This window comes from Rana temporaria, chromosome 1 (assembly GCF_905171775.1).
Source record: "Rana temporaria chromosome 1, aRanTem1.1, whole genome shotgun sequence".
Taxonomy (NCBI): Eukaryota; Metazoa; Chordata; class Amphibia; order Anura; family Ranidae; genus Rana; species Rana temporaria.
This window is the reverse complement of record NC_053489.1, coordinates 334,247,395-334,266,254: the sequence shown is the minus strand read 5'-3', so window position 1 is coordinate 334,266,254 and position 18,860 is coordinate 334,247,395. Positions and strand designations below refer to the sequence as shown.

General features: G+C 48.6%; 1 protein-coding gene across 3 annotated transcripts in view; it reads right to left on the bottom strand.

The window, feature by feature from the left end:
* TMOD1 (tropomodulin 1) overlaps positions 1–11,182 on the bottom strand; it is a 148,220-nt gene extending 137,038 nt beyond the window's left edge. The window contains exon 1 of one of the 3 annotated variants that reach the window (XM_040361069.1): positions 11,014–11,182. The gene's annotated coding sequence lies outside the window, so the exon portion shown is untranslated. Of the gene's footprint in view, positions 1–6,905; positions 7,078–11,013 lie in introns of those variants that run through there. The other 2 variants (XM_040361065.1, XM_040361055.1) reach the window with 2 other exon arrangements.
* Between the last annotated feature and the right edge of the window lie 7,678 nt (positions 11,183–18,860).

Sequence of the window (18,860 nt, the reverse complement as noted above, 5' to 3'; positions counted from 1 at the left end):
ATGATTAGGACCTTGGATGACAGTATAGCATGTAATAAACTGTGTAAATTGTCAGCAGTATATTAATACCTGTAATAGTAAATACGTTTTGCCTTCACAAACGCTTTAATTGCCCAATCACTGCCTGGGGTGGGCCCTGATCCAGGCTACCAGGCAGTATTGGATCAGAAAAATGGCTGTACAATGTAAAATAACTAATCTGTAGGCAGGTTCACATACAGAAACCTTAACTGTGTCTGCAAATGTTAGAGAGAATTTCAGCTTTATGGCTCGTAAACACGTTCCGAATATCGTACGAGTAGAAATTGAATAGGTTACTAAAAAAATTCTCGTGTCGGAAGTGATGTCATGTGTTGTAATATATTTGTATTGTATTTTTGGATGACAACTATACTGACTTAAAGAAAATCCTACGATCTGGCATCGTACGAGGAAAATTTTGGTGCTTGTCCTATCAAATAATAATCGGATGAACTTTCGTGATCGGCTCTCGAAATGAGTGTACACACGATCTGAAAATCGCACCATTTTTCCTCGGACGATTGTTTTCGTGTGTACGGGCCATTAGGCTGAAAAAATAATGTATTAAAAACTGTCTGTGAGGACATTAGTTCACAACATTGTAACAGATGAATGGAACAAATACAAATATTTGATATTCAATTTCTGCTTTTCAACACCAGTGTCCAATTTATACATAGTCCTTTTAATTGGAATTATGACGTATGTACTATGCCCAGTCCTTCTGTCCCACTGCTGTAACCCCCCCTCCTACTTCTCAGCAATTCCCAGCTTTTACAATTAAAGTGATACTAAATACACAGGCCCGGATTCACATACATTGGCGCATATTTATGCCGGCGTAGCGTATCTTTTTTGGGCTACACCCGCGTAGCGCAGAGCGCCAAGCACAGTATTCACAAAGCACTCGCCCCCAAATCTGCACTGGGTTTCCTCGGCATAAGCCAGCGTAGGTGGAAGTGGGCGTGAGCCATGCTAATGAGGCGTGACCCCATGTAAATGATGGACTGAGCGTCATAAAAATACGAATAACGTACGGCGCATGTGCCGTCCCGTGGCCGCATCCCAGTGCGCATGCTCAGAATCACGTCGAAACAACTGCCTAAGATACGTCGAATCACTGCCTACGACGTGAACGTAACCTACGCCCAGCCCTATTCACGTACTACTACGTAAACGACGTAAAATACGACGGCTGTTCCCTGGTCCATACCTTTGCATGAGTTGCGCCTCATAGATATGGAATAACTATACTCCGGACGTAAGCCTTAAGCAAACCGCATTATGCGCCGGGCGCAACTACGTTCGTTAATCGACGTATCTGCCTCATTTGCATATTTGCAATGAGGCGGCCAGCGTAAATATGCGCCCACGATACGCCGGCGTAGGAAAGTTACGTCGGTCGGATGAAGCCTATTTTCATGCATATCTAGTTCTGTGGGCACGGAGCAAAGAATACGACGGCGCATAGTTACACTTACTCGGCGTATATCGAGATACGTCGGCTTAAGTGCTTTGTGAATCCGGGCCACACTGTTTAATTTGCATTATCCCTTCTCTGTCTGTATGTGAATGATGGCACTTAAACTATTTTATTTTAAAAAAATCTACGTACCCTTTTTCCGAATTGATATACAGCTTTCACATGACCAAAATCTTTCCCAATCTGTCTGCAGGGAAACCGTGGCAAAAGGGGCTTCTAGTCCTCTGCTGCTGGTCACATGAGAACAAGATAAACGTATTTGGTTTAGATGGTGTCAGGCGTGTGGGGGAAACCAGGTGAGGAGTACAAAGACAAGTGTGTCTTGCCTACAGCCAAGCATGGTGGTGGGAGTGTCATGGTCTGGGGCAGCACCAGGGAGCTACAGTTGAGGGAACCATGAATGTTAACATGTACTGTGACATACTGAAGCAGAGCATGATTCCCTTCAGAGATTCGGTCACAGTGCAGTATTCCAACATAACGACCCTAAACACCTCCAAGATGAGGGTAATGGTGATTGACTGGCCAAGCATGTCTCCAGACCTAAACCCTATTAAGCATTTGTGGGGCATCCTCAAATAGAAGGTGGAAGAGGACTCCATTGGCAACCTGTGAAGCTCTGGCCAACTCCATGCCCATGAGGGATAAGGCAGTGCTGGAAAATAATGGTGGCCACACAAAATATGAACACTTTGGGCACAATTTGGACATTTTCACTTAGGGGTGTACTCACTTTTGTTGCCAGCAGTTTAGACATTATTGGCTGTGTGTTGAGTTATTTTGAGGGGACAGCAAATTTACACTGTTATACAAGCTGTACATGCACTACTTTACATTGTAACAACGTATCATTTCTTTAGTGTTGTCACATGAAAAGATATAATATAGAGCCCTTAAAGGGGTTGTAAAGGTAAAAAATGTTTTTCCCTAAATAGCGTCCTTTACCTTAGTGCAGTTCTCCTTCACTTACCTCATCCTTCCATTTTGCTTTTAAATGTCCTTATTTCTTCTGAGAAATCCTCACTTCCTGTTCTTCTGTCTGTAACTCCACACAGTAATGCAAGGCTTTCTCCCGGTGTGGAGTGTCGTGCTCGCCCCCTCCCTTGGACTACAGGAGAGTCAGGACACTATACGTTGCAGATAGAGAAAGGAGCTGTGTGTTAGTGGGCGTTCTTGACTCTCCTGTAGTCCAAGGGAGGGGGTGAGCATGACACTCCACACCAGGGATAAAGCCTTGCATTACTGTGTGGAGTTACAGACAGAAGATCAGGAAGTGAGGATTTCTCAGAAGAAATAAGGACATTTAAAAGCAAAATGGAAGGATGAGGTAAGTGAAGGAGGACTGCACTAAGGTAAAGGAAGCTATTTAGGGGGAAAAAAATACCTTTACAACCCCTTTAACTGATCCAGTGTGTTACAAAATCCTGTTCTGTAACAGTGGGGAAGAAGGGTGGATTGGGGATGTCTCCTTGCTGGACTGGGGATGTCTCCTTGCTGGACTGGGGATGTCTCTTTGCTGGACTGGGGATGTCTCTTTGCTGGACTGGGGATGTCTCTTTGCTGGACTGGGGATGTCTCTTTGCTGGACTGGGGATGTCTCTTTGCTGGACTGGGGATGTCTCTTTGCTGGACTGGGGATGTCTCTTTGCTGGACTGGGGATGTCTCTTTGCTGGACTGGGGATGTCTCTTTGCTGGACTGGGGATGTCTCTTTGCTGGACTGGGGATGTCTCTTTGCTGGACTGGGGATGTCTCTTTGCTGGACTGGGGATGTCTCTTTGCTGGACTGGGGATGTCTCTTTGCTGGACTGGGGATGTCTCTTTGCTGGACTGGGGATGTCTCTTTGCTGGACTGGGGATGTCTCTTTGCTGGACTGGGGATGTCTCTTTGCTGGACTGGGGATGTCTCTTTGCTGGACTGGGGATGTCTCTTTGCTGGACTGGGGATGTCTCTTTGCTGGACTGGGGATGTCTCTTTGCTGGACTGGGGATGTCTCTTTGCTGGACTGGGGATGTCTCTTTGCTGGACTGGGGATGTCTCTTTGCTGGACTGGGGATGTCTCTTTGCTGGACTGGGGATGTCTCTTTGCTGGACTGGGGATGTCTCTTTGCTGGACTGGGGATGTCTCTTTGCTGGACTGGGGATGTCTCTTTGCTGGACTGGGGATGTCTCTTTGCTGGACTGGGGATGTCTCTTTGCTGGACTGGGGATGTCTCTTTGCTGGACTGGGGATGTCTCTTTGCTGGACTGGGGATGTCTCTTTGCTGGACTGGGGATGTCTCTTTGCTGGACTGGGGATGTCTCTTTGCTGGACTGGGGATGTCTCTTTGCTGGACTGGGGATGTCTCTTTGCTGGACTGGGGATGTCTCTTTGCTGGACTGGGGATGTCTCTTTGCTGGACTGGGGATGTCTCTTTGCTGGACTGGGGATGTCTCTTTGCTGGACTGGGGATGTCTCTTTGCTGGACTGGGGATGTCTCTTTGCTGGACTGGGGATGTCTCTTTGCTGGACTGGGGATGTCTCTTTGCTGGACTGGGGATGTCTCTTTGCTGGACTGGGGATGTCTCTTTGCTGGACTGGGGATGTCTCTTTGCTGGACTGGGGATGTCTCTTTGCTGGACTGGGGATGTCTCTTTGCTGGACTGGGGATGTCTCTTTGCTGGACTGGGGATGTCTCTTTGCTGGACTGGGGATGTCTCTTTGCTGGACTGGGGATGTCTCTTTGCTGGACTGGGGATGTCTCTTTGCTGGACTGGGGATGTCTCTTTGCTGGACTGGGGATGTCTCTTTGCTGGACTGGGGATGTCTCTTTGCTGGACTGGGGATGTCTCTTTGCTGGACTGGGGATGTCTCTTTGCTGGACTGGGGATGTCTCTTTGCTGGACTGGGGATGTCTCTTTGCTGGACTGGGGATGTCTCTTTGCTGGACTGGGGATGTCTCTTTGCTGGACTGGGGATGTCTCTTTGCTGGACTGGGGATGTCTCTTTGCTGGACTGGGGATGTCTTTTTTGCTGGATTGGGCTGTCTTCTTGCTATATGGGGATGTCCCTTTGCTGGATGGGACCATCTCTATGCTAGACTGGGATGTGTCTTTGCTGGACTGGGGATGTGTCTTTGCTGGACTGGGGATGTCTCTTTGCTGGACTGGGGATGTCTCTTTGCTGGACTGGGGATGTCTCTTTGCTGGACTGGGGATGTCTCTTTGCTGGACTGGGGATGTCTCTTTGCTGGACTGGGGATGTCTCTTTGCTGGACTGGGGATGTCTCTTTGCTGGACTGGGGATGTCTCTTTGCTGGACTGGGGATGTCTCTTTGCTGGACTGGGGATGTCTCTTTGCTGGACTGGGGATGTCTCTTTGCTGGACTGGGGATGTCTCTTTGCTGGACTGGGGATGTCTCTTTGCTGGACTGGGGATGTCTCTTTGCTGGACTGGGGATGTCTTTTTTGCTGGATTGGGCTGTCTTCTTGCTATATGGGGATGTCCCTTTGCTGGATGGGACCATCTCTATGCTAGACTGGGATGTGTCTTTGCTGGACTGGGGATGTTTCTTTCCTGGATGGGGATGGGTTTTTGTTGGACTGGGGATGTCTATTTGATGGATTTGGGGTGTCTATTTGATGGATTTGGGGTGTCTATTTGATGGATTTGGGCTGTCTCTTTGCTATATGGGGATGTCTCTTTGCTGGACTGGCATGTCTCTCCGCATGAATATCCTGTCACCAACCACCCCCACTAACTCCGGTCCCTCATATATTCCCCCCCCCCCCTCCCCAGTGACTGGCTGCCCAATCTAAAATGCTTGGGCCTATTTTTTGTCCCAGCCTGGGCCGGGTCCCAATACTTTTGACAATATATTATCAGAAGAATGAATTTTTGGGATAACAAATACTTTAAATACACTAACAAATTGAAGCCAAACTCCAGCTAACACTTTATAATCAGTTACAGTAAAAGTTTTTGTCCCCATTTAGGATAAGGCTTCATTCACACTTGCGCGACTTTGGAGCGCGACTTCGATGCGACTTTGATCTGACTTTACACTGGCACTAAGTCGCATTGCAGTGCAGGCACCTTTTCAAAATCGTTGGGACTTTAAGTCGCACCGATCTGAATGGGTGCCATTGAAAACGATGGGCTGCGACTTGTCATGTGACTTTATGTGTCCAAAGTCTCATGACAAGTTGCTCCAGTGTGAATGGAGCCTACATGTTTTACATGAATAAATAAAAGCTGATCATTGTAAGCACCCCTGTCACTGGAAAATTGTTTGTCTCATCCCTGTAAACCAGTGGTCTCCAAACTGCAGCCCGGGGCAAAACACCACCAAGGATGGGGCACAACTCCTCCAACTGACACCAATGATGGGGAAAACTCCTCCCACCAACACCAACGAAGGAGCACAATTCCTACCAATGACACCAACGATGAGGCACAATTACTCCCAATGACAGCAACAATTGGGCAAAACTACACCAATAATGGGGCACAATTCCTTCCACTGACCCTTATGATGGGGCACAACTCCTCTCACCAACACCAACGAAGGAGCACAATTCCTCCCAATGATGAGGCACAATTACACCCAAAGACACCAACAATTGGGCAAAACGACACCAATGATGGGACACAATTCCTCCCACTGACACCAATGATGGGGCACAATTCCTCCCACTGACACCAATGATGGGGCACAACTCCTTCCACCAAAACCAATGAAGGAGCACAATTCCTCCCAATGGCACCAATGATGGGGCACAATTCCTCCCACTGACACCAATGATGGAGCACAACTCCTTCCACCAAAACCAATGATGGGGCACAATTCCTCCCACTGACACCAATGATGGAGCACAACTCCTTCCACCAAAAACAATGAAGGAGCACAATTCCTCCCAATGACACCAATGATCGGGCACAGTTCCTCCCAATGACACCAACGATGGGGCACAGTTCCTCCCAATGACACCAACGATGGGGCACAGTTCCTCTAAAAATTGGTAAGCTGCAATATAATAAATGCTTTTTGGGTTTAATACTGCTTTATTGAAAGTAGTGTGTATAAATCCATGTATCTGGATAATAAACATTGAAGGGAACACATGATGGACATTGGGAGATCAGTCCCTTTAATAATAAGTATGGATGGACAGAAAAGTGAAGGACTATGGAATAATGATGAGAAGTAATAGGAAAGTATGAGCATCCCAGGCACTCCACACTCACACAAACATGCATTGTCCCCATGTAGCAGATCACTGTCTTCTGCTATTTATAGAGTCCCCTCTTTGGTGACAACTGAATATTTTGACCAGATATGGTCCTGGCTCAGCATGAAACCCACAAGGCAGTAGAAGAAAGATAGCATTGCATTGTAAAGAAAATAATATCTATCCTTACCCTGGCTGGTAGCAGTGAAGGCTGAGGGCAGAGGATGAGGATAGAGGCAGGATGAACTTGTCCTTATGGAGGACTTGTCTGCAGCAGCTGTGCCCGACAAGTATTGTTAGAGGAACTCAGCAGCTGAACCCTCCGCCAGGCATCTGCGGCCACTGCATCTGTCACTCAGCTGACGTCACTGCTCCGATGTGCCTTATTATCAGGGATGGAAGGCTGCGCTTCTACAGGGTGCGCCGCTAGGGGGCGCCATACCAGGTGATGGCTTTCACAACATCTACTACTACAGTATCCCCAAGGAATGTTCTTTGTTCCTATGAGGAGGCTGTTTACAGTCACTGCAGGCTTTAATTGGATGAATCATGTCTTTCAATTTATTTATTTTTAGAAAAAAAAAAAAAAAAAAAAAATTCTAGTATATATATCACATAGTTTGTAGACACTATGGGGCAGATCCACAGAGATCTGCACCCGTGCAGCGTATCAGAGATACGCTACGCCGCCGTAACTTACCCGGCTTTAGTTCGAAACCTTAAAGATTTTGCGCCGTAAGTTACGGCGGCGTAGTCTATCTCTGGCGGCGTAACGGCGCGTAATTCAAATCGGCGATTAGGGGGCGTGTTTCATTTAAATGAAGCGCGTCCCCGCGCCGAATGAACTGTGCATGCGCCGTCCCTAAATTTCCCGCCGTGCACTGCGCTAAATGACGTCGCAAGGACGTCATTTTTTTTTAACATAGACGTGAATTACGTCCATCCCGATTCATGGACGACTTACGCAAACAAATTTTTTTTTATTAAATTACACGCGGGAACGACGGCCATACTTAACATTGCGTACGCCACCAAATAGCAGCTTTAACTATACGCTGAAAAAAGCCGACTAGAGACGACGTAAAGGAATGCGCCGGCCGCTCGTACGTTCGTGGATTGTCGGAAAAAGCTAATTTGCATACTCGACGCGGAAAACGACACGAACGCCACCCAAAGGACGCCGAAGAATTGCATCTTAGATCCGAAGGCGTACACCTGTCGGATCTAACCCAGATGCCGTCGTATCTTGTTTTGAGGATTCAAAACAATGATACGACGCGGGAAATTTGAAAGTACACATACGCCGGCGTACTCTCTCTGTGGATCTGCCCCTATAACTTTTCCACAAACCAATTAATATACACTGATTGGGTTTTTTTTTTTACTAATATTATGTAGTGGAATACATATTGGCCTACATTTTTTTATTTTTTTTTATGTTTTATAACAGAAAGTAAGAAATATATATATATTTTTTAATATGATAGTAACCAAACCCCCCCCCCCCCCCCCGCCCCCCTGGAAGTGGTCGGTCTGGCACTTACCCCATCGTGGCAGGTGGCAGGCAGTGTGGTGCAGCGGCTTGGCTCCGAGTGTCCTCCTCCTCCTAGGCATCCATTGGATCGCCTGTCCTCTCATCCAATCGGGTGACCGGTATCAAAACTCACTTACTGATTGGCCCGGAGGAGGATCAGTGTTACAACAGCAAATATTGATTCGCTGTTGTAACACACCTGTGTGGGCTTGGAGCGCCCTCTGTGCGACCCGAGCTCACCCTATATTGAAGCCTATTAGAGCCTCTGGCTCTAATCGGTGCTTCAAAAAAACAGCAACTCTGCAGTGTAATCCATGCGTTCTAAAAAGGGGCATGGATAGGGGAGGCGGTGATGGAAAAAGGGGGTGGCTCTTGTTCACCCTTAATGGACGGGCCTCCCCTGATTAACTCGGTGTTGAACTTGATGTATATAACCACTTGACCTCCTGAAGATTTACCCCCCTTAATGACCAGGCCATTTTTAAAGATACAGCACTGCGTTATTTTAACTGATAATTGCGCAGTCATGCAACACTGTACCCAAATAAAATTGGTTTCATTTTTTTTCCAACAAATAGAGCTGTCTTTTGGTGGTATTTGATCACCACTGTGTTTTTTTTTTTTTGCGCTATAAACAAAAAAAAATTAATTTTGTAAAAAAAAAAAAAAAACGTTCTGCTATAAAATATATCCAATACATTTTTTTTTTAAATAATATTTCTTCACACTTTTAGGCCAATATGTATTCTGCTACATATTTTTGGTAAAAAAACTAATTCTCAATAAGTGTCATAAAATACGTGCATGGCAATAAGGTAGAAAAGTATGTTATACACTAATTAAACAAAATTGAAAATATAGTGCATGAGATGGGTGTAGCACAATACAATGTAAATATAAACTATACTCATTGATCAGACTACACTGCAGAACTTGTGATCAAAAAGTACATTATTATATTTGTTTTTTGTTAACAAGTTTTGCAGAGTGTAGTCTGATCAATGAGTATAGGTTATATTCACATTGTAATGTGCTACACCCATCTCATGCACTATGGGCTAGATTCAGTTACAATTGCGCTTTTTTTATGGAGGCGCAGGGCAACGTTTTTGCCCTGCGTCCCCGCAAATTTACTGCGCTGCCCTTGATTCACGGAGCAGTAGCTAATAGCAGGGGCAGCCTTACGCGAAAAACGCCGTACGGAAACGAAGTAAACTGCGTACGCAGGGCTCGCGTAACGTTGTGAATCGGCGTTAGTATGCAATTTGCATACTATACGCTGAGCACAACGGGAACGCCACCTAGCGGCCATCGCAAGAATGCAGCCTGAGATATGCGGGCATAAGAGCCTTATGCCGCGCATATCTTAGGCTGCAGTCGGCGTAACGAGGTTCCTGAATCAGGAGCATTTGTTACGCCGGGGCAAGTAAGCAATTGCGCTGTGTAACTATGGTTACGCAGGCGCAATTGCTTCTTGAATCCAGGCCTATATTTTCTATTTTGTTTAACCACTTACCGCCCGGCCTATAGCAAAATGACAGCCGATCGGTGGTTGTGTTATCCTGACTGGACGTCATATGAAGTCCAACAGGATAACAGCCGCCGCGTGCCCGTGGGGGGCACACATCGCGGCGATTAGTGGAGCGGTGTTTCAGCCTGACACACCGATCTCTGTAAAGAGCCTCCGACGGAGGCTCTTTACCACGTAATCAGCCGTGTCCAATCACAGCTGATCACGATGTAAACAGGAAGAGATGTTGATCGGCTTTCTCACTCGCGGTTGACAGATGCGAGCACCGAACATGTGGATGGCAAGGTACATCCCCATGGGCATTAAAACGGTTTCCGTCTCCTCCCTCCTCCTCGGCGGTCAATCGGAATGCTTCTCCTTTTGGCCAATCAGGAAACGGGTCTCAGACCCAGAGAATGAGTGTGAAAATAGCAAATATTCATTCACTATTAATAAAACCTTTGCGTGACTTCTTCAGTAAGGGGTTTTACGGAAAAAGTCACGCCAATTCGACTTAACGCGTATAGGGGGGAAGAAGTCGCAGTGGCTACGTCATCCCGCAAGAATCTTGGCGTTTCTATGTATCCTGAGCCTGCACTGCTTAAAGCGGAGTTCCACCCAAAAGTGGAACTTCCGCTTAATCTACTCCTTGCCCTTTTTTTTAGGGGGGGGGGGGGGGGAGTGATGGCTTCAGGAGGAGTGGGACTTCCTGTCCCACTTCCTCCTTCCGCCCAGGGACCGCCTAGGCGATACATCATATCGCCTACAGCGGCCCCTCCCTGTAGGCGATCGTCTGGGACACGTGACAGGTCCCAGGCGATTGCCTGACCAATCACAGTACGCAGCACCGCTCGCGCATGCGCAGTGAGCAGGGCCGGACTGGGAATAAAAACCAGCCCTGGAAAAAATGTCATACCAGCCCCACAGCATTATTATACCAGCGTAACAGCATAGCGTCATTATATTCTTGTTCATGAAAGGGAAAACCATACATTTTAAAGCACATTTGAAGAGTGTATTATATATAGATAAGACAAATATGAAAGCACATAGGGCTTTATATATTGTAAGGTTGGGGGTTATTAACTCAAGTGGGTTATGCGATTTTTAAGCGATTCACTTCAGCCAGGAACTATGTTTAAGGGCATGGTAGCCCATTTTTATTAAAAAGGCAAAATAAAAGTCCAAACAAGCGTTTTCCCACACAGGGGGGGTTCTTCTCCATGAAATACACAACAGAAAATGCTAGCGCACCTGGCTCTCCGTAGCAGTACTTCTGCTCGTTGTCCTGGTCACCCAGACCAGCAGACTCCTCAACGTAGACGGCTTCCCTTCAGCATCTACACAAGGTTCTGGCTGTCTCCTACAGCCTCTCCGATTCCTGGAGACCTCCTGTCTCTTACTCTGGAGCTGTCTCCAACTGGGAGCCATGAGGTCTTCCCACACACTCATTATTAAGGGCTGTGCTCACCTGAGCACACACCCTGCTGGTAATGAACAAAGCCTGGATTACTAAAACCTGGAGAAAGCTGCAAAAGCAGTCTTCTCCAGTCCACAGCTATGCTCTGTAGTTTTTCACATCTCAAGTGTGCATACCCTGGGTCCATTTTACCGTCACAGTAGCTCCTACTGTTACAATATATCAAAGCAAATTCCAGTTAAAAGTGGTAAAAGTGTTCAATCATCAAGGGGGACCCCAGGAACTCAGAACGTGGGGGGGGACCACCTTCCGCAGAAAGAATACACTAAGGTAAGGGGGGTGGGTTACTGATATAGGGGGGAAACCTTTATATCAGTGCCCCCTTACATTATTGTATTTACTTCCCCCTTACATCAGTGACCCCCCTCAGACTGGCCTGGCGGTGCTGTCACTGACCTCCTCTCAGATGCACCATGCAGGGCTCAGTCAGTTGGCTCCAGCTCGGTGGCTCTAGATTTATCCTATATAGTCTCCTCTCCACAGTCCACACACATTTGACTTCTCCCATGATCCCCATCCAGGCGGTGCTCCCACTCTTGACTCCTCTCCAGACTCCCTCAGAGACTGCAGACATGATACAAGAGCTTAATGCAGCCTCATCAGTGCCCATCAAATGCAGCCTCACTGTGCTCATTAAATGCAGCCTCACTGTGCCCACCATTGCAGCCTGACTGTGCCCACCATTGCAGCCTCACTGTGCTCATCAAATGCAGCCTCACTGTGCTCATCAAATTTAGCCTCACCGTGCCCATCATTGCAGCCTCGCCGTGCCCATCATTGCAGCCTCGCTGTGCCCATCATTTCAGCCTCACTGTGCCCAATCAAATGCAACTTTACTGTGCTGTGAGATGGAGTGGTCCCTGGCCACCTGCACCTTCAGCCGTCCTCATTTCCTGCCCCCAGTCAGCCTGTTCTCTGGTCATGTGGAAGTGAGAGCACTGGGTGGGAGCTGGAGAGAAGGGAGAGCGGAGAGCACTGGCAGGGTTGGAGAGTACATGGGTGGGGGCAAAGAGCAGGGGGGAGTGGAGATCACAGGGGAGGGGAGCGGAGAGCGCTGGGGGGGGGGGCTTGAGAGCACTGGGGGGAGCCAAAAAAGAACAGGGGTGGAGAGCACGGGAGGCTGAGAGGGGGGGGCTGCAGAGCACTAAGGGGGCTAAGAGTGTGGGGGTAAAGAGCCCTGGGGGGTAGAGAGAACAGGGGTGGAGAGCACGGGGGCTGGAGAGCACTGGGGGGTACAAAGATCAGGGGGGAGTGGAGAGCACTGGGGAGTGGAGAGCAATGGGGGGAGCTTGAGAGCACCAGTTGGGGCCAGAAAAAACAGGGGTGGAAAGTACAGGGGGCTGGAGCACAATATGCATACCTCCCAACCGTCCCGGATTTCGCGGGAATGTCCCCCCGATTTGCGGTAAATCCCGCGGTCCCATGATCAGTAACAACTCCCATCCACGGAATCCCCCGCTCAACAACTTCGTTGGGAGGTATGCTCATTTGTCCCTCATTCTGAAGTTGAAAAGTTGGGAGGTATGCACTATGGGGGGCGGAGAGCACTGGTGGGGTTGGAGAGAACATGGGTGGTGGCAAAATGCAGGGGGAGCGGAGTCCACTGGCGGGTTTGGAGAGCACATGGGTGGGGACAAAATGCAGGGGGAGCAGAGAGAGCACTGGCAGGGTTGGAGAGCACGTGGCTGGGGGCAAAATGCAGGGGGGAGTGGAGAGTACAGGGGTGGGAAGCGAAGAGTGCTGGGGGGGAGCTTGAGAGCACTGGAGGGGGAGCCAAAAAGAACAGGGGTGGAGAGCACTAGAGGGCTGGAGAGAGATGGGTGGAGCTTGAGAGCACTGGGGGGGAGAAAAAGAACAGGGTGGGAGCACTGGGGGGGGGGGACAGGGGTGGAGAGCACTGGAGGGGGGGCAGGGATAGAGACAACGGGGGGCGGGGAACAGGGTTGGAGAGCACGGGGGGGCAGGGGTGGAGACCACGGAGGGTGGGGAACAGGGTTGGAGAGCACTGGGGGGGGACAGGGGTGGAAAGCACTGGGGGGAACAGGGGTGGAGAGCACTGTGGGGGGGCAGGGGTGGAGAGCACTGGGGGGGCGGGACAGGGGTGGAGATCACTGGGGGGCAGGGGTGGAGACCACGAGGGGTGGGGAATAGGGTTGGAGAGCACTGGGGGGGGGACTGGGGTGGAGAGCATTGGGGGGGCAGGGGTGGAGAGCACTTGGGGGGGACAGGGGTGGAGAGCACTGGGGGGGAACAGGGGTGGATAGCACTGGGGGGACAGGGGTGGAGAGCACTGGGGGGGAAGCACTGGGATGGTGGCTGAAGGATGGGGAGAGCTAGAGAGCAGGGGGAGGGGCAGAAAGAACAGGGGTGGAGAAAACTGTGGGGGGGGGGGCTGGAGAGTGTGGTGGGGGAGGAGAACACTGGAGGGGGAGCTTCAAGGAGAACCTGATAGGAGAAGCAGAAGGGCAGCATATAGAGGAAATTAGCTGTCTATATTCCTCCATACAGCCGTGGAATGGTTGATTCTCCCCCCTCTCCCTCCTGCAAGCATTCAGCGGCTGTATGGAGGACTATAGAAAGCTAATTTCCTCTGTATGCAGCCCCCTGCCTAATCCAATCCTCCTATCCAGGCACATACAGTGGACTGTACGGCGGGCATCTCCTGTGTATCCTCACTGAGCTGGCTGGCCTGCCTGGGTATGTGTTTGGCGGTGACGCTGTAACACGGTCCCACCCCCCCTAGACCGGCTTGTGTTATAGTAGATAGAATCAGCGTTCAGCGACCGTGTTACAGCGTCACCGCCAAACACAGACCCAGGCAGGCCAGCTCCGTGATGATACACAGACAGGAGCAGGAGAGAGAAGACGGGGAGCACTGCAACGCAACCCAGCAGCTGAAACCGGCTGCAGGACAGGCAGCCTACCGGGAAATCTCCCGATATCCCGGTATGCCAGTCCGGCCCTGGCAGTGAGTGCCTGGCCGTGAAGCCAAAAGCTGTCAGGGCCGGGTGCTCACACTAACAATGAAGACACCGGCCGGAGAGGGGGGTAAGCCCAGGTTCACACTGGGTGCGATTTCATTCGATTTGAGATGCGATTTCACATGTGAAATCGCATCTCAAATGCCGCCAATTGTCGGCAATGGCGCCGTCCTAATCGGTGCGACGCCGCATCTGCGGCGCTGCACCGATTTCAAAAAGTAGTTCTTGTACTACTTTTTGCGATTTCGGGCCGCGATTTACATAGACATCTGTGCAGAAACCTGCACAGATGTCTCTTAAATCGCGGCCGAAATCGGGACTGCCGGCGGGAGTGAAATCGTGCGAGTTCAGCTGAACTCGCACGGCTTCACTCCCGCAGCCCAGTGTGAACCAGGGCTAAAGGAGCGGAACTCCGCCCGGCGCGTCGCTGGACCATGGAGCAGGTGAGTGCATGTTTATTAAAAGCAGCTATGCTTTTTGTAGCTGCTGAATTTTAATAAACATTAAAAAAGCCTGGAACTCCCCTTTAAGTGCTACGTTTGTGAGTAATGTTTTAAAGTTTTAATGAGCAAATAAACCGTTTTGAAATTCAGAGAGCACTAGATTTTGCCCTTTCTATTCCTATGTGCACTGGACCCCATTGAGGGAATCTGTACTGGCTAGTATTCATCTAATCAGCCAGAGGCAGCAAGGATGGAATAGGAGCTCCATGACCAGCTGAGTCGTTTAAATCCTTGAGAGGGAACCTGCTTTTTCTGACCTTCTGGTGAAACGGGTCAGAACGTGAGGTGAGCGGCTAGGATATAGAGGTGGAGGAGAGCACTTGCATTTTCAACATTCAGGCACTAGTGGTGTGTTGTGCGTTTTTATGCAGAAGACTCTGAGGACTATATTTGTAATTTTGGACTCTTACGCCCAGATTCTCTAAAAACACGCCTATCTTTAGGCGGGCGTAGCATATCTCAGATACACTACGCCGCCGTAACTTAGAGCTGCAGGTCCCGTATTCAGAAACATTTTCCGCTCTAAGTTACGGTGGCGTAGTGTATCTGATACGGCGTAAGCCCGCGTAATTCAAACTAGGCTAGTGTGGGCGTGTTTTATGTTAATGTATCGTGACCCGCAGTGATTGACGTTTTTAACGAACGGGGCATTCGCGCGCATGCTCAGTATCACGTCGATTTTTCAAATTAAATTGCGCCTGCTCAATGCCTAGTCGACTTGAACGTAACTTACGTCCAGCCCCATTCACGGACGACTTACGCAAACGACGTAAAACGTGAAAAAATTTACGCTGTTCCGACGTCCATACCCAACATTAGTACGCCTCACCTACGCCTCATAGAGCAGGGGTAACTATACGCCGAAAAAAGCCTTATGCAAACGACGTAAAAAATGCGCCGGGTGCACATACGTTTGAGAATCGACGTATCTAGCTCATTACCATATTCGACGCTTAAATCGACGGAAGCGCCACCTAGCGGCCAGCGTAAATATGCAACTTAGATACGACGGCGTAAGAGACTTACGTCGGTCGGATCTAAGACAAATATATGCGTAACTGATTCTAAGAATCAGGCGCATAGATACGACGCCTCAAACTCAGAGTTACGATGGCGTATCTGGAGAATCTGGGCCTCATTTTCTTTTGAGTTGGTGGACTTTATTGTATTGTTTATTGTTCACTATTCCCATTCAGGGAACATGTATTTTTCATTATTGTTTTGGTTCACTATTCCCATTCAGGGAACACGAATATTTGATTATGCACTCAGTATCTTGCTACATTGCAAGTTAATCACTTATTCTCATTTAACCACTTAAGACCCGGACCTTTATGCAGGTAAAGGACCCGGCCAGTTTTTGCGATTCGGTATGTGTCGCTTTAACTGACAATTGCGCGGTCGTGTGATGTGGCTCCCAAACTAATTTTTTTCACACAAATAGAGCTTTCTTTTGGTGGTATTTGATCACCTCTGCGTTTTTTATTTTTTGCGCTATAAACAAAAATAGAGTGACAATTTTGAAAAATCAATATTTTTTATTTTTTGCTATAATAAGTATGAAGTTCACTTAATGCTTTGGCTAGAGACTGCTTATTCAATGTTGTGATTTCGGACTCTGGAAACGTTTTATCACACTGTAATTTCTTGCTGAAGGGGTTAAGTGTAGGGCTGCAACTAACGATTATTTTCATAATCGATTAGTTGGCCGATTATTGTTTCGATTAATCGGATAATAGCCTAAAAAAAAAAAAATATATAGAATTTTTAATTTTTTTGGCCCAATTTGTTGTTGGGCAGATTACAAAACACAAATTGCCGCAAAAACACATTACATGCTTTTCCGCAGCTTCTCCATTGAAGTATATTAACCCCAAAAAAACAAAATAGCACCGTTTTGCATTAAAAAGTCCTTGCCCTTTCCAAATACGCAGCAGCCGGAAAAAAATCATGGATGTGAACGTGTCCCATAGGAAAACATGTAAATGCAATAAGCACGAAAAAACAGAGGTGTGAACCCAGGCCTGAGATGTTTAGTAACATAATGGGGTTAAACAAATTAATAAAAAATAAATACAAAAAGAGCAAATAATCGCTACTGTAAGGGGTTCATTTTTTACTGTGGGACAGTGAGGCCTCGTACACACGACCGAGGAACTCGTCGGAAAAGACACATCGTTTTCCTCGACGAGTTCCTTGTTAGGCTTGTAGAGGAACTTGACAAGCTTGCTTTGCGTACACACTGTCAAGACAAAATCTCCTCGTTCTCAAACGCGGTGACATACAACAAATACAACCAGGGCTGGATTAACATAGGGGCTGTTGGAGCTGCAGCTCCAGGCCCCTTCCTCAAGATAGGCCCATTTGCCCCAAAAAAAAGAAAAAAAAAAGATAGACTTCGAGGATTGTAGCTCGGCGACCAGGGGCCACAGAGACCCCACATTTGAGGGGTATGTAGCTGAAGACCCACCCCACAACTGGTCAAAATATGGGGCTCCTATCATTTATGGTTCCGGAGATTTGGGGCTGCTTGCGCAGCCTGTCAGAAGCTACATACAGAACGGCCGGTTTAAATACAAGCTGACACACTCTGCAGCAGCAGACTGAGAGGATGAGATCACAGGTGTACAGGACGCCAGGGATGGGTCCTGGACGGGTGCTATACAGCACCACTATTTGGGCTATGCATACTTGCCAACTGTCCCGTTTTTAACGGGACAGTCCCGTCAAATAGGACCTAGTCCCGGCTAATTTAGCCTGCCGGGACTTGTCCCGGCTAGTGGGGAAGGCTTAGCGGGTTTCATGGCTGTGGGCTCTCCTGCGGAGGATTCCATAGAAGCAGCTTCCCAAGCACCGGAACCTCGGCCCCCTGACCCCGAAAACAGCACAGGAAGTGTTGGGGGAATCCTCCAGTCAGGGGGTCTCCGCTCCTCCCAGCCGCCAGGTGGCGCTGGAAACGTAAGCCGCTGGTCACACCGTGCCTTCACTCTACACTCTTAGGGCCTCCGGAACTGTGGGTGGCGCTGTGTATCAGGAAGTGAGGGAGAGTAATGTGAGTGGTGGAGGAGAACGGGGTCACCAGGAGAAGATGGCTAGCAAAGTGATGTGAGTGACATGAGCGCTTTGAATTCCTGTGAGAGGTGTTATAGCCGGACCGGACTTGGCAAAAAAAGCTTATTTAGTTCTGAGAGAGAACCAGCCATACACCCTCCACTACCAGTCCGGTGTGTGATGGGTCAGGCTGGGAGTACTGTGATAGGAATACACAGAGCTGTGTGATGGGGAGTACAGTGATAGGAATACACAGAGCTGTGTGATGGGTCAGGCTGGGAGTACGGTGATAGGAATACACAGAGCTGTGTGGTGGGGTCAGGCTGGGAGTACGGTGATAGGAATGCACAGAGCTGTGTGATGGGTCAGGCTGGGAGTACGGTGATAGGAATACACAGAGCTGTGTGATGTGATGGGAATGGGAGAATTATTCCAACTCTGCTACATTGGTCTTAAGTTTGAAATTCCTGTTTCAATTTCCTGTAATTCTCTCTTTATTGAGTAGACCCTATAATCTGATAAGTAGGCGAAGATTATGCGGAGTGGGTGGAGCTCCGGGGAAGTAAGTGTGGTAATTAATTAATAGCTGTGCTGCAAAGTGTCCCTGAATTTTTTTTTTCAAATGTTGGCAACTATGGCTATGGGCCCTTTAAATAGCGGGAAGAGTGTTCAGGGGGTCACCCAAAGTGGGTGAAGGATTCCAGGTAAGAGTTAATCTAGAGAGGACTGGCTCGCAGTTCTCTCTGTCTTGATAGAGCCATTTGGGGCCTGGAATTCTGGAGGCTCTAAAGCGCTATTTGGGTGGGAAAGAGCCTCCACTCCTAAACACTGGGAGCCAGCACACAAGGTGTTAACACTCCCAGAGGACAACCCATGAAAACAGGAAGTGGCGCTGGAGGTGGGTGAAGGAGTGTGGAGATTGCACCTGTGAAGACAAGCTGGGAGTCTGATAGCTGCTGTTCAGTATACAGTGAGGACTTTTTGGAATACAGGGGGTGAAGACCCGTCTACCAACAAACTGAATGGGGCAGATTCTCGTAGATCTGCGTAAAAATGGGCGGGCGTAATGTATCTGATTTACGTTAC